We start from the raw sequence: 17,124 nt of genomic DNA, 5'->3' as shown, positions 1-17,124 counted from the left end.
GATTTACTGCGATATCCTGAGCTCTTTCCTCTTTCCATTTTTCTTCCTCTAGACTCTGCACGCAAAGCATTTCCCGATGTCTCACCGGAGCTTTTCCGTCGCATTTCCTCGCTAAGGATAGCACCGACAACATCATCAAACTTTAAAGTACTAGACACAGCAACGGAGTTACTAATGGCCATTACCAAACCATTCCAACTTTCTGGTAATGAGCACAAGAATAACAGAGCTCTGACTTCATCATCAAAGTTTACCCCTACAGAACTTAACTGACTTGTAACTGTATTAAAATCATTTAAATGGTTTGCAATAGATCCACCTTTCGACATATTCATATTAAATAACTGTTTCATAAGAAATACCTTGTTTGAGGCCGAGGGTTTTTCATATAGTTTCGACAACGTCTGCATCAAACCCTTTGTCGTGGTTTCCTTCGAAATGTTGAAGGCGACTGACGCAGCAAGGCACAACCGTATTGTTCCGAGTGCCTTTCTATCGAGAAGATTCCATTCTTCGTCTTTCATACCCGTCGGCATCTTTGTTTTTCCGCCCAATGGTAGGTATAGATCTTTCTGATACAGATAATCTTCCATCTGCATCTTCCACAGCGAGAAGTTTTGGCCGTTAAATTTCTCGACCCTAAACTTACCATCTTCCGCCATTGCTCCCACTCGAACCAGGAACCCTTCTTTCCTGCGAGTTTATCAGCCAAATAGACCTTCGGCTCTGATACCACTTGTAAGGACTCTGGACACCACATATCTCCACAATGGTATGATATTGTCCACTTTGGGCCTAAGCCCTTCATGGATTTGTTTTTTGGCTTTACCCCAAAAGGCCTCATACCAATGGAGATACTTGTCCATCCTTATATACCCATGATCCTTCCCACTTCTAATCAATGTGGGACTTTGTTCGTATACCCAACAATCCTCCCCTCGAACAAAGGACCATCGAGCCTCCCCTCAAACGATTATCCATCCACAGGATTCTCCCCTCTCTACCAACCAGGATTCTCCGCTCCAATGCGTTGGAAGCACATGCCTTACATGGTAGCACCACCTGTCTCGAGAGCTTGCTCTAACCGAGCTCATCCACGGGCTTACCAGGGCTCACCATCTTCGTTCGGCATTCCGAGAATTCATCCACTTGGCTAACTTCGGGGCATGGCTCTGAGACCACTTGTAAGGACTCTGGACACCACATATCTCCACAATGGTATGATATTGTCCACTTTGGGCCTAAGCCCTTCATGGATTTGTTTTTGGGATTTACCCCAAAAGGCCTCATACCAATGGAGATACTTGTCCATCCTTATATACCCATGATCCTTCCCACTTCTAATCAATGTGGGACTTTGTTCGTATACCCAACATTTTGGAAAGAATGAAAAAGAGGATTCCATAATTGATTTGGGTCATGATGATATGCATGATGAAGTGCAACTGAAAGAAGCACCATTGAAATGGTTTGGAAAGAGATTGCTAGATTTCTTAACCAATTAAGGCCTTGCATTTCTTTTGATAATTGATGCAAATCTTTTCTTATTGATGCATCTCCTTGTTATTGGGATACATTTATTTTATCCTAAAAGCATCTTTCATATTATGCGACGAAAGATGTTGGAGAAGTAGAGCTATGTTGACTCACTTAGATGCATCAAAGATGGCAATTTGCAATTACAAATTTGCATGCATGATTTCATTCTTGAACTTGCATGTTTATGCCAGGAAGGTGTTCAAAAGTGGAGTATGTTGACTCACTTTATTGAAGCAAATTGGTCATTTCAGCTCTTTAAGTACTCATATATACCAATGGGATTCTTGTACTTCTGATTGTACTTGTGAGAGAGTTTAGAGTTATTATACATGCATGAGAGTTTGTTTGTGTGAATAGTGGAATTTTTAATAGTTTCATTTTTATTGAACATGCATGAGTGATTGAATTGTGTTGGTTGATTTCTTCTTTAACATGTATGTTGTCAACTTGAGAATGTTGATCATTTGCACATGCATGCGTGTTGTTTTGTGTGGTTGATTCATTGTTACATGTATGTTATATCGACTTGGAAGAGTTTATTTTGTCTCCAAATATGAAAGGGAGATGTGACGAATTGTTTCATGAGAATGTGGAATTCTTGTTGTAAATCGTCAAGTGGTTGTACTTGCTTTTGCTTGATTTGAGTCAGTTCCTTTGAAGAAGCATGTTTTTTATACTTGTGTTTAGTAAACCATCGACTAAACACCAAGAGGGTTTATACACCAAGATTTAAGAGTACATGGCGATGTTCACATGATGTGACATTTGTTGCTTTGAAGAAGAAAAAGGAAGAGGTCGTCAACTTATATTCTTGCATGAGTGTTTTTCAAGGTTAATGGTGTTTCTTGTGACAAGATGTCGAGGATTTTGGAAGGTCCAAGCTTGACAAAGAGGCTCATGATTAGCCTTCATTCGCAAGTCATGACATGAGAAGCATGTTAATACTTGAGAATGATAGAAACAAGAAGCAAAAGTGGACAAAAATGGCAAAAAAATACTTCCCTTGTAAAACATTAAATGGTCTACAATGCGATTTGATGTGTTGACACCAAGAATCAAAAGAGATGGTGAATTTATTCGTCCAGATGTGAAATTTGGAACCATGGAGGTAAAATAATGGTCACTTATTTTCTTGTTATTATTGATATTGGAACTCATTGCTTTAGTTCACTAAGATGGGCTTAACTTGGAAAAGTGGTTTCTAAAGAGAAGCTTGCATCGAATGCATGTGTTGCAAAGGAGGAACATGATTCTCAGTGGGAAGGCCACTAGTTAGCTTTCCAAGCACCGAGTGATCTCTTTGGTACAACAAGGTGTTTAATCAGCAAGAAGACAACAAGTGTTGGATTGGGTCAGTAGCAAAACAAGAACATTGGTTGAAGTGCCAAAGCATTTGCAAGGGAAGGAAAGTTAGTGAACACAACTGGTTGACACAAATTTTTTTCCAAGTAGACTCAATTGATAAAACTTGGGAAGGATAAGAGTATTCAACTCTCATTAGATAACTAGCTTTTGTGGATACAAAATCTTGTCAGTGGGAAGGAGTGATCATAATCTAGATTAGGGGCAAGAATTTGATCAAAAATCAAAGTGCTCAAAATTTATCAAAACCTGAGCAAACACGTTCGCCTCAGTGATACGATCTCAAGCAACTCGTTTAACTCAAAACAAAGTTGGTATGAGAAAGTTAGAGCATTCTGATCGTTTGGTGAAATAGGCGAATTTTGGTACTGGTTGACTAGGATGCTAACTAGGCATCTGTACAACCCAGTTAGCAAAAATAATATTCGAAGGCATATTCTCGAAATATTCCCACAAGTGGCTGAATTGCATCTTGACACTTGGAAGCACATTATTGGTCAAAGCGTATTAGGTGGACCAATGAGAGGGTGACACATGGGAAGCCTGAAGGCCGCCATGTGCCCTCTCAAAGATAAATCATTTTTTTTTTTGGAGGCTAGTGGATTTGAACCCATGACCTCACTCGCAAAAGCACCATGCACGACCATTACACCAAAGTCATTGGACTTAACATATATTAGTCATATATCAGTCACAAATTGTATTTAAAGCTTAAACTCTAGCAAAATTGGAGTTAACCACTAGCATTAACCACTAACAGTTAATCTTTCCATGTGACCACCACCATTAAACCACCATCATTTATGTTAACCACTAGCAGTTACGTAACCTCCAGGTAATACTAACTGCCAGCATGTGACCAACATCGATGCTAACTGCCAGATTAATGTGCTAAGCGAGATTAGTGATAATTAATCCATGTTTATCATTTAATTAATGGAGGATTAGGTTGGTAGAGCTTTTGGTGGATCTAACAAATCTAGATCTATCTCCAAATTTGGCGGAGTTAACTGGAGTTTTTCTAGATTTAGTGGAGGTTTCCTAGGAAAAATTGAAGAAGTCATAACATTGGCAATTTTTGACCAATTTTGGCTCAGAAAGAGTCATTCCTATGTGATTTAGATGCTATGAACACAATTGAATAGGGTTTATAGGTACAAGGCACTTCGCTACATGATTTTTCTATGTTGAACTTTAAGGAAGCCTAGGGCCATTAGGAGAGGAGGTCAAGCCTAGATCAGCTGGAGTCCAATTGTAGATCTTGGAAAGTCATTTTTGGGGTTCTTGGGTCTTCAGAATCCAATGGAGTAGGTTGCAAAGCCATTGGAGCACTACAAGTGCATGTAATCATAGAATTGACCATTAAACCAAAGAGGGACTAGACATTGAAGCAGGTCCAAGGAGATGTAGCCCAAGAGGGGTGAATGCCTTTATTAGCATTGTTTTATGAGTTTGCATTATTTTACTTCTTTGCATTTTACTTGTTGTTTATGTTTTTCTAAACAACTAATTAACCTCATTAATTGGTCATTAAAGACACTCAACACTTGACACATAATCCTTCACATTTTTGTTAATTTGAGATGATCCTAAATACATTTTAAATACTGATGAGGGAGCTTTCATAGCATTAACAAGTTTTCCCAACATTTCAAATCAATGGTGGATCAATGGGCCCAATGAAATACATTCCCCACTTGTCAAATGGCTCAAGAGTCACTTGAGGTTGCATTGACATTTTGTCCTTGGGAGTAGGTTTTCCCATTCTTTGGCACTCGTCACATCGACTGGTGTATCTTCTTGCATCTTAGTGGAGAGTGGGCCAGTAGTAGCCAAATTTTAGTACCTTGAAGGTTGTCCTCTTAGCTGCAAAGTGATCTCCACAAGTCCCATCATGATAGGAAAAAATGGTGTCAAAGACTTCCTCTTCCCTAACTATCTCCTCAAAATTTGGTTTGGTCCTACCTTGAAGAGATTTCCCCCAATCCAAGTGAATGCGGGGCTCTTTCATATAATTCCTCTCTTTTCCTTGGAGGAAAAATTTGGAGGGAACTGTGGAGCCACTTAGTAGTTGGCTATGTCAAAAAACCATGGAGAGAGAATTGAAATACCAAATAAATTCTGATCTGGTAGCTCATCATCAACCATTCCTTCCTCATCTACGGGCAAAGAGAGTCTAGACAAACAATGTGAAACTACATTTTCTCTATCAAGCTTATCAATGATAGTTAGATCAAATTGTTGTAATAAAAGAAGCCAACTAATAATTCTAGCATTCACATCAGGTTTGTTCATCAAATATTTAATATAAGCATGGTCAGTATGTACAAAGGTCTGGTAACTAATGACTTAATGTCTAAATTTATTTAAGGAATGGAAAACACCTAGGAGTGATTAAGGATCGAGGGTGAATCTAGCCCTCTTGTAGCTGAGTTGGAACATTTCCTCATAATCTTCCAAAGATTCAGTGTGTCACAAATTCATTCTAAATATTTCCTCTTTAGTGACTTTGGACCTACAATAATCCCTGTACTTGTTTTTCAAGGCTTGTTCCATTTGAGCCCAGGTTGTCCCTAGGTAAACCCATGAGCCAGCACAAGGCTACATCCTTAAGGGTCGATGGGAACAACTTCAACTTCTGGTCATCATAGATATAATCATAACTTTTGAAGACGACAACAAACTTTAACTAAAAGGTATCAAGGTCTTCTAAGGTTAAGCAATGGAATTGATGAAGGGAAGAAGGGATTATGTTTTTCATCCTAGCATCTCCATTAGTTTCTCTGATGGGAAAAGCACCCTCAGTTCTGCTTTTAGCTCCATTTCTGTTTTCAATCGCATTTCTATTTTCAACCATGCTGAAGTTGGTGGAATGGTTTCTTCTTCTTCTTCTTCCCCAATAGGCACTTCGAATATATCTGGCTTTTCACCTAATGGGTTATCTAGATCACAACCACCGAAGAATAGGGAAAGTTCGTTGTTTGATGGTGTGCGGGTGTTTGGCAGAAATTTTCCTAAGTTGTCTCTACTCCTATGAGGCATGAAAGAAATTTGTTTTTTTCTTTTAGGGTTTCTTTAGAACCATTTGGAGAATGGAAAGAAAGTATAAATTGCAACTATTTATTAAATGAAAAACAAAAGGAAAACAAAAATCATATCTACATAAACAGCTCCCCAACAACGATGCCAAAGAGTGATGATCCCAAGTATTGTAGCAAGGATGTTGCAACTCGTAGGGAGATGAAATTTACTTTATCAGCCCATGGTTTGTACAAACTTGGAGCTGATAGTGCTATCTTCACAACAGATGTAACAATTTACTCTTATCACTTCTCAACTGGGGCAATAAATCGTTAGTGTTTTTGAAACTAGTATTCTATTGACTAGAAGGAGGTTGAATACAAACAATGAATGTAAAGATATCTTTAATGTAAAAAGTACATGCTTGCCTATGTCAAGGAAATGAAAGTGTTGAATAGAAAGTTCTATGAAAATGACATGAAATCACCTAGGTAGGAATTAACACTCACTACTTGCAAACGATACCTAATTTAACCTTGCATTCTATAATCTAGGTATTTAGACTAAGTAGGCATGGAAATGATCCTAACATTGCTAAGAATGATGTATGATGCATTACCTAAATATTGTAGAAAAGAATCTTTTGCTTTTCTCAATTTAGAAATGTAAATGTTAAATTAATCAAGTTGATCTTTTGCGGGAGAGGAAGGTATGGGAAAAGTGGTAAAAAAATGCATTGAGGGGTATGGAGGTCAAGTTGAAGGCCTAACCCAAGCTCCAATCATTATTTCTTCCCAAAATAGTCTAAAATAGACTGCTACAGGGTTTCCTATAGTTGCTACAGGATTTCTTGTAGTTACTATAAGATATCCTGGTTTACAACAGGAAACTTAGCTAAAGTTGTAGGAAGGTAGGGAAGGTTAAAGGAAGTGATGGGAAGATTTATGATGGTAGAATAAGGTATGGGGAAGGTGAATACTACACAAGGATCAACCCAACTCTTCAGTATGGTTAGATTATCTCAAGGTGGTTTGCCTACAATGGCTACAAAACAGAAATCCGAATTGGTGATTGGTAGGGTTTGGCGAGAGGTGGAGAAAACTTTAGATGAGCCTGGTGGAATGTGTTCCTCCCTGGAGATTAGAAACTCCTACAACAACACATGTTCATTTCTTCATTTATGCACAACTTTATGTAAATATGGAAAAGATAAATTGAATTTAAAAAACTGATTTATTGATGGCTAGTGGATCCAATCTATGGAATGGAATGCTTTCTAATCTACAACAAACGTAAGGAACCAAAATGAAAATTGCAGGTGCTTCTAAGAAATCATTAACAATTGTCTACTCAACAAGAAATCCTAAGCTATGTAATAACCAAAAGATAACATTATTTTTGGGGTTGTGAGAGTTGGGCCCGCAAATGATGATCCCATGAGGGAGATTAGGATGAGGCCACTGTCACAAGATTTTATGAAGTCTTTTTTCACTAATGTAACACTGATCTACTCCTCCAACTAATGGAAGAAAAATTAACCATTCATTCAAAGACATGCAAATTAAACAAAACAAAAATATTTTCAGTAGCTAATCTATGATTTTAATCTAAGGATACATGTACAAAAAGAAGAGGAACCTCTGCTTTTAGAGTATGGCCCTTACCCAAGAGCTTCAGCCATCTAAGTCAACTCAGTGCTAGATCAAAGAAGCCCTTTTTTATTATCGCCAAAATGTCAAAAATAACATGAGAATAAAAGTCACAATATCTTAAGCTCAATTGCCTCTTGGCTACAATAAAAAGTCGAATCCTAATGAGGCGCTAGGCCTTCTTATTTATACAACTAAAGCTACCAATATCTTCCTTAAAATTAGGGACGCTTGGCTTCCAAACTCCATATTAAATTGTCTTCAACTATCATTGGCTTAGTCGCCAATGAACTCGGTGGGCTTGGTTGCTTGTAACTCCGAGATGATGACATATGGTGGAGGAATATTCGAGTGACTGAGCAGTTAAGGAGGGAGACCCAATCTCCTAAAATACCTGTTTCTTCTCTACTTCGAGTTCCTACATTTAAATTAGCCAAAAATTCCTCCAAATCCTACAATTAATGCACATTAGGCCACATGACATAACATCTCACCTTTACCCTTCTCACTAAGAAAAACAAAATAAAATACGTAAAGAAATGTGAGAAAAGTTAATTTTAATAAGCTCAAGAGTGGTATTAAGGCCGATACAATTTACTTATTGATGAGCTTCATCAACTCCTTTCTCACTAAGAGGGATTGTTGAAGTTGTAGCTTGCATAGGTGTTACACAACATTTTTTCACTGTCCCTGTACTCCTCGTCCACGATCTTGGAGGAACTCTATAGTGAACCCTACGTTCTTCCCCATCATGAAGAAACTCCCAGTATGCCCCTCTTCATGAGCAAAATTATTTCCTTTTGCATCATTTCCCAAGAATCTTCCTTTTACCCCAATTTACAAGACCGACGCTACTAATCAATTTCCTCCTCGTGGCATTTTGTAGAGATTAAAACTAGCACTAGTGTCTTACGGAGTGACTAAGCCCTTTTTCGGTCACGTCGATCCACTTTTGGCAAGTTTTTTAAATATGGAGTTGAAGCTTCCAAGTCTAGAAGCTTCATACCAGAAGTCTGGTAGATGGTTGGAACAACGTAAACTTTGAAACGGGAACTGATATTGTTACTTGTTTCGTAGAGATAGCAAGAAAGTGTCCCAATTTTGAAAAGGGGCGATGCAAAACACACATATTTTTTTTAGAGCATAGTTTTGTCACTTTAAATAACCGATACGATTCCCCGTTTCATAGAGGTAGCAAAAAAGTGACTCAATTTTGAAAAGTGGTGATGCATAATACACTTCTTTTTTTTCGGAGCATATTGTTGACACTTTAAATTTTCTAATGTATCAAATATAAAAATATGTTTTTAAATGATAGTGATTTTCATGCTGATTTTGAAACGTGCTGATGCAACATGCCTTTTTTGTAGAGGGCTTATTTTTCACACTTCAAAATTTATTATGTCCAATTTTTTTTGATATCATGATTACTTAACGGATTTTCAAGTTGTTTTATTTTTCTTTTTTAAATGTTGATTACTTTATATATATATATATATATATATATATATATATATATATATACATAAAAAAGAGAAAAAAAAACATAAAAAAATGTATTAAAAAAAAAATTATCTCATAAAACATAAAATAATTTGGAAAAGAAAAACAAAATTTAAAAAACCTATAAAATTATGTAAGTAAAAATAAATAAATAAAAATTTAAAATTTTTTGAAGATTAAAAACATTTTAAAAAATAAAAATAAACTCAAATTATATATATATATATATATATATATATATATATATATCAAAAAACATTTAAGGTTAAAAAGAAATATCTATTATTGATTTCAAAAAAAAATTAAATAAAAAAAAAATTAAATTTTTTGTTAAACCTTATATTTTTTATTTAAGGAAAAAAAAAAAAAACATATATATGTTTGATTTAAAAAAAATAAAAAATAAATAAACATTTAACATTTTTCAATAAACAATTGTTTTTTATTTAAAACAAAAAAAATATGCACATATTTGGTATTTTTAAATAAGACTTTTTTATTTTAAAAGAGAAAAAATAATGTTTAATTAATTTATAAGCTTTTTTTTTATTTCTTTTAAATAAACTTTAAGAAAAAAAAAAAAAAAAACAAATTAAAATTTAAAACTTTAATTATTTTTAAAAATTTTAAACAAATATCTGTTAATTAAAAATAAAATTGATTCATGCCCGACCACCCGTGGTGGCACGATCATGGGCGGAGGGGCTGCATGCAGGCTCTTCCACCCAGGGCCGCGACACGACAGGTGGCCAGGTGCCCCACCGTTGCCCGACCCTCGACGAAGGAGGCTGCATGTAGCCCCTCTACCCACGACCGTGCCACTATGGGCGGTCAGGCGTGAAACAATTTTTTTTTTTTTTTAATTAAAAAATATTTGTTTAAAACAAAACTTTATTTAATAGAAAATGGTTAATAAATTTTTTATTTTGTTTTAAATATAAAATATTTGTTTTTAAAATGGTTTTTTTTTTAAATACTATATATATATATATATATATATATATATATATATATATATATATATATATAGTTTTAAATTTAAATGTATTTTGTTTTGTTTTGCTTTGTCTTTTTTTTGTTTTGTTTTGTTTTGTTTTTTTTTTAAATTTGAAAATGCATATATATTTTTTTCTTTTTAATTGGTTTCTGGTTTTTTTGTCTTTTAATTTGAGTGTATATATATATGCTTTTAATCTTTATTTTAGTAGTTTTTTATTAATTTTCTATCTTATTTTTTTAAAATCTAGTTTGATTTTAATTTTAGTTTTTTGTTTTTTGTTAGTGTTTTCTTTAATTTTTCTATTTTTACTTAATTTTATAGTTTCTTTTAATTTCTATTTTTACTTTTCCATATTTTTGTTTTGTTTTTTTTTTTTTTTTTTCCAAAATATATATATATATTACATTTATTTTTAAAATATGTTTTTCTTACTATTTATTTGTTTATAATTTTTATTTCATTTTTCATTTTTTAATTCTTATATTTTATAGGTTAATTTTGTTTTTTTAACAGTTTTAGGATTGATGGTTTTTTGTTTTTTCGTTTTTTTGTTTTTTGTTTTTTTTTTTTTTCTATGTATGATTTTCTTTTTTCGTTTTTTTATTAATTTTATGTTTTGTTTTTAATATATATTTTAATTTATGTTTTGTTATTTTTTTTTTTAAATGTTTTCATTATTCTTTTGAAATTTTAATGTTTTTTGGAGTCATGATGAAATCTTTTACGCCATTATTTTGAAATGTTGAAAATTTGCCTTTGAAAAAAAAAGTGTTATTCCAGCATCAACACTTTTCATTTTGAGGGTGTTTTTTGCACAAAATTTATCATTGAAAAAAAATGTTATTTGAACCTAAACAATTTTCATTTTGAGGGTGTTTTTCGCAAAGTGTTATTCGAACATCAACACTTTTTGTTTTGAAGGTTTTTCTGGGACAATTTTTGCACAAAAAATTGGTTTTCACTGCTATTTTCAAAACATGTTGAAAATTTACACTAGAAAAAAAATGGTGTTATTCCAGCATCAACACTTTTCGTTTTTAGCACTGTTTTTGATGTTTTTACGGGGTTTTTGGCCAAAGTTCTCGTTTTGAGTTTATAGTTCCCGTTTCAATGTTTGCATTGTTTTGGGCTGGATGGAGCTAAGGAAGTCAATTTGGGCTCATTTCCCCTATTAGGATGGAACAAACACAAGAGATAAGGCCTTCTCCCATGATGAGAGGAACCATCTCCCCTCTATGCAAGCTATATAAACCTGTCTTTTCCCAAGCTAAACTAGTTTTGGAGTGAGTTTGAATGATTAGCAAGACATCTATAACTTGTAGCTAGCTTTCTTGTGTATGTTTGAGGGAGAATAGTGTGTTTTGGTTTGGTTTGGGACTAAGGGGGGAGGCCTTAAAGCTTCCATTGTTGGGGCTATCCATGAGATGCTAGTAGAAGTGTGGGAACCGGGATATGTCAAAGGAGACCAGCAATGTCAAGGCATTGATTGTAATCCCTTTCAGATTTATATGAATACAATTATTGATTGATTTCCTACATGAAGTGTTATTTTACATCTTTATAGCTTAATGTTCCTTGACCTATTAAGTAGGCTGAATACAATATTTTATGGTTCATGTTTTTTGTTGTTGTTTGTTTGCTTGTTTCGGATATTCAAAAGAAGGAAATGAAAGATAGTTGGAGTAAAGAAGCAGGATCATCACCAAGCAGAATAGTGTTCTAAGAGGTAGTCTTTCTTAATTGATTCTAGATTAAGTAGATTTTCCATAGATTGTTTGTTTGTGGCTAGACCTGCTCTCTCGGGCTAGAGGAATTGTTTGTGTCCGCACCTATAATTTACCTGCACCACAAATTGGCAACTCCACTAGGGAGCCAATCCTTCTGTTTGATTGATTGTCATTATATGGTTTTGGTGTGAACTTTTCTAGTATCACCATTTCCCTTTATTTTTCTCTTCCTTGCTTGGTTTAGTGCTCTGAGTCTAAAATTTACAGCGGTAGGTCTTTTTTTGGCCTTTGAATTTTTTTTTTTTCTTGAATCCCTTGATTAGCGCTCTTTTTGGCCAAACAGTCGCGCCGATCAGCCCTATCAGTGCTAGTTGTAGTTTGGCTAGTCACATCAGTCATGGCAATCAGTGCTTGTTGTTAGTTAGGCAGTCGCTCTGATTCTTGTAGGTGAAGATTACGGTTTCTATTAGATCATTTCTTGCCCTCTTAATTTCTGCCTCTTAGCTCATTTTGCCTGTGTTCTCCCGGACTGGAAAGCTTCATTGGCTTGGTTTGTGTGCTTCTTTGGTTTGCCCTCTTTTACTTGATTTTTTGAATCTTTGGATGGTTTGTGGCCCTACAACATCTAGGTCGTCATCTATTCAACTGTTTGTGTGCTCAGAAAGTCAAGTTATTGGTTAGCTACTCCATGAATTTTATTTTTTTAATCGTTTTATCACTTTGATTTCAATTAAACAAGTTTGAAAAGTTTCATTGGGTTTTCTCTTGATTAAGCATCTCTTTTCGAGTATAGATCACATTGTTCATCTTGTTCTTGATTGAGTCGTTGCATCATTTGTTTAGAAGGCTTCCTCTTTTCATGATTTCCATTTGATTGATGTTGATTGTTTTGAAAATTTTTCATTGAAGTGTTTGTGAAAGATTCATTTTATCATTCCATTGAAAATACATAATTATAGTTTGCTGAATCAATATGTTACATTAGCTAGTACCATTGAAGACTAGAGTTGCATCATCATTTGCATTCGAAAAGAAATGAATTCTCTTTACTGTTGAAAGGACTAGTTGAAGTGCATTCAATAGGAATATTTAGTGCATTTTGTAGATTTATTAGTGAAATATTTCATTCTTTGATTGTGTTGAAGCCCCGAAATTTGGGTCTACAACAAGGGGGATACCCACACGGTCCAGACCTTGGTTAGCAACTCCTTTTCTATTTGGTGTAGTGGGTCCGACTGGGGATATAAGACCAGTGTCCCAATTTATGTTTGTGTGTGTGTGTTGAGAATTGATATTTTCTTTCTAATAACTTCTAAGTAAAATGCTTTTATTCTAAATCTAATTTAATGACATGTAATTGTATTATAATGAACAGAAATATCTAATTCTAAAAACTATCCCGGGATTTGATCTTTCAATTATGCGATCTAAAATAGTTTCTACAGCAATTGGTAATAAAGATCATTCAATTGCTATAAGAAAAGAATTCAATAAAGATGAACTGTTTCGTATAAAAAGTTAGCCGAACAGTTGTGAAAAACATATTGCATAATAAGTCACTCATATATTAAGCATAAATAAATAGCTATCACTATACAAAATTGCCAAATGATAACTCAAGCATTTAAGCATTCATACATAAATAACTGAACAGGAATATCACCATAACGCAAGCAGAATTTGTTAAGAGATAAAAGTACCATTTATAACGAGTCCTACTCATGGGTTCTAGCAATAATGATTTATCTCTTCTTAATGCAATATCCACTAAGAGTACAAAAGTTCAACATCAGTAGTAGATATTAAACACAGATATCAATAAATCCTTTTTCATTCATTCATCAAAACCTCCTCGGAGGGTGCAAAAGTGCATGTTATAAGGACAAGTTTTTGATAAATTTCAGGACCATTCTCTAAATGCATGAGAAGGGTTTAAATACTACTAGCTAAATCTAAAAATAATTTATTACAAAAATGTAGGATACGGTTTAAATGACCCTCCTCCTTTTAGGCAAAAATAAAGCAAAACTAAAACTAAAACTGAATCTAAAACTAAAACTAATCACTAACTATCTATGTATCTGTTCCTTGTAGTCGCAAGTGTTTAGCATTTGCTTGAGGAGAGTTGGCTGGCCGGCTTCTGATTTTAGTTGTCCTGCAAAAATGGAATCGGCAAGAGCTGGCGCCATCTTCTTGGAAGAATTAATGATACATTTGAGAGTCATGCACTGGATGTGTGGTTTTACCAAGTACGTTCAATAAGAATCCCAACTCAACTTGGTTAACCTTTTGATAGACTCTTATTTTTCTTGATCCTTCTGTCTCTAGCTTGTCTGTAGATGTTGTACATTTGGTAGATATTTACATACTATTTGAAGATAAATACCACTGGTTTTGAGTTCAAGTTTTACCTTCTGCCTTTAGCACTTTTTTCCTACAAATTTCTGAGCTTACAGGTGACTGAGTGATTAGAGGCTTTCGATTTTAAGAGGTTTTGCCTGGCGATGCGCGATTAGCGCTAGGCGCTAATGCACTAATCGCGCATCAGAAACTGCCTCGGTTTCTTGATCCGGGCTTCCCTGATGCTATTTTTTGCCTCTTGTGTGCCTTTTAATATAAACCTTAAATTTTGTGGAAAGAATGACTTCCTACGTTCTTGGCTATGAGTCTTGAATTGTCTATTTGTGATATCAGCACTATCCAGTACCCGTTTGACCATGTCCATGTATGGAAGAATATTAGGCCTTGCTGCTATCTGGTGCAAGAAAGAACATGCTAGTTTTGTAATAGATGCTTCAAATGACCCGTGTTAGCCAGCAGTAGCTGTAACCTCCATTACCCTGGGATTTTCTTCCTTAAGTAGACTGTACATGCCTTGCGAAGTAGTAATACCAGCATCTTTTTTATAGGTGGTGTCTGTGAATAAGGGTGCCATCTCTTTATCTTCAGAACTTGGAGCTTTACCCTTCTTTCCCATAATATTCTGAACACTGCTATGTACACTTCTCTGCTTTTCACTCCTGCAGTTTACAAATGAGGCAAGAATAATGATAAGAAAAAGGTGACAGAAAGCTTTAAATGTCGAAAACATATAAAATATATCACCTTACATGAAATGGCTCCTCGATCAAAACAAACCCATATTTCATTAATGATTGCCAACTAACTCATTAAATTAACATTAACGTGCATAATTGGGTATCGGTTTATGGAAAAAACTTTTTTGAACAACGAGCCCTGTAGATCTGGGATAAGGCGATTTTGTGATTTGATTCACAATATCATAGATTGCAATATCGCAAATTTGTTTTTTGTGGCAAACATCTGTTACAATGTGTTTTCTGCGAGATGCGATTTGTGAGATGCACCATCACATATTGACGATTTGAAGCATTTTAGCTTAAGTGATATTTGAGGCATGTGATGCGATAAGGATCTTTTGATGGGTGATCTCGAATTGCGATTTCGCAATCTTAGGATTCCTCTTGTAGGATGGCATCCTTTACCTTTTTGTGATGCGACACTTTTTATTAAGGGAATGAATTTGTTCAAACTTATCATAGAACTCAAGTCTTTTTGGGATTTTAAGGTATTTTGCTAGGTTTTATGATAGTAAGATTTATTCAAAAAGGAAATACAAGTCCTAATTTATTTTTTTGAATTTTATGGATAAGGGTCCCCACTTATTTAATATTAGAAATAAAACTAAATAAGAAGGGGGGCTGTTGTTGGCCACAACAATTGGCGATTCACTTGGAAGATCCAATTATCTCTTCTTTTCTTTTGAATTTTCTAAACTTCCAAAACAAATTTTTTTCTAGAAAATCAAACTTTATTATAGAAAGATAAAGTACATCATGCTTTCAGTTGTCAATGATAGTTTGTTTCTTCTATGTCAACTTTGTTTATTTACTTCGTAGAGCCAGTCATTGTATGTACATCAGTCAATACTTAGTTTATAAAGATAAAAGCAAAGGCTTCTCTGTAAATCAGTTTTAAACATGCTCATTTGCCGTAGGTAGAGCCTCTGCTTCCATCAGGCGTTTATAGCCTCGACAAGGTTACCTATTACCCAACAATGATTGTGTATCTCACTTAGGGAAATATATGATTTTCAAAGGGAAATCTATATTCACACTTATTTATTTTTATTTTCTTTTAATCCTCAAAGAACAATGCCTTGGTTTGGTAGCCAAATTACGATAGTGCCACTCACTTGATTTATAACTTTGTTGAACAAGCTGGCTTGTGATGAGACCTCTTATTCTTTAATTTAAAGTGTATCGTTGGATTATTCCTTGAAGCTCGTAATTCCCTAGGTGGGGAGGAAGTCATTGTTTCCTTAAGAATAGCTCTAGACGACAATGGTAGAGTTTTTGGAAAGAGCCTTTCTACAGAGAATCTTCATTTTGTTATTGATACCTTTCATTTGACTGATATAAAACAAATTCCAACTAAAGTTCATTTTTTATCAAGATTTACAAAGTTGAAAGTAGTATCGTTTTCAGGTTTATAGCCTTTGATTGTATCTTATAATAATAATTATTAAAATTTCTAAATTAGTTCTATTTATACAAGTGAATTTTTTTTTAAGAAATGCTTGTCTTTTTCGTGAATTCCGAATGTAACCATTTACAACTGGTTTTATTATTAAAATAAAGGAAAAAATAATCTACAAAAATAGAAGAATGATCTCCTATGGAAAGTATTTTTTGAGGATCTTTCCATTAACAGGTAAATATTCTCTTTTTCCTGTTAAATCCTATAACATAAAGGTAGATGGACCTACGATTTGGAAAGGACCAATCCACATTCGTTGAAACTTCGTATGTTTGCCCTTTTCCTCATGAGCCTTATCCCATTTTAAAACTAGATCCCCTATCTAAAAGTCTTTTCTGGACATCATTTTTGAGTCAAAAGAAGCTTTTACTAATGCTTGGTCATGCGCCTGAGTTATTTTAGTCTGTTCTCTTTGCTCTTCTAGCTTAAGGATTTGCAGCTACCTTAGTTGAAAGGAAGAGGTTGGTGTTTCATCAATATATTATACTAAGGCTAAAGAGGGAATCACTAGATGAGTTGGAAGGACCACTTCTTTCCCATAAACCAAATTAAAGGGAGAAGTGCCAGTGGAGGCTTTCTGCGTTATTCAATCTGCCCATAGAGCATATATTAAGGATTTGTGCTAATTCTTATGATTTTGATCAATGATTTGCTTAATGATTCTAATTAAGTTTTTATTTGTTAATTCAGATAACCCGTTGCCTTGCAGATAATAATTGGGAGAGTATTTAAGCTTAAAGCCTCTTTTGAGCGCAAATTCAGT

The sequence above is a fragment of the Pinus tabuliformis genome, chromosome X (genome assembly GCF_031772625.1).
Source record: "Pinus tabuliformis cultivar Carrire ecotype Pingquan chromosome X, CPIR1, whole genome shotgun sequence".
NCBI classification, from domain to species: Eukaryota; Viridiplantae; Streptophyta; class Pinopsida; order Pinales; family Pinaceae; genus Pinus; species Pinus tabuliformis.
This window is presented reverse-complemented; position numbering follows the sequence as displayed.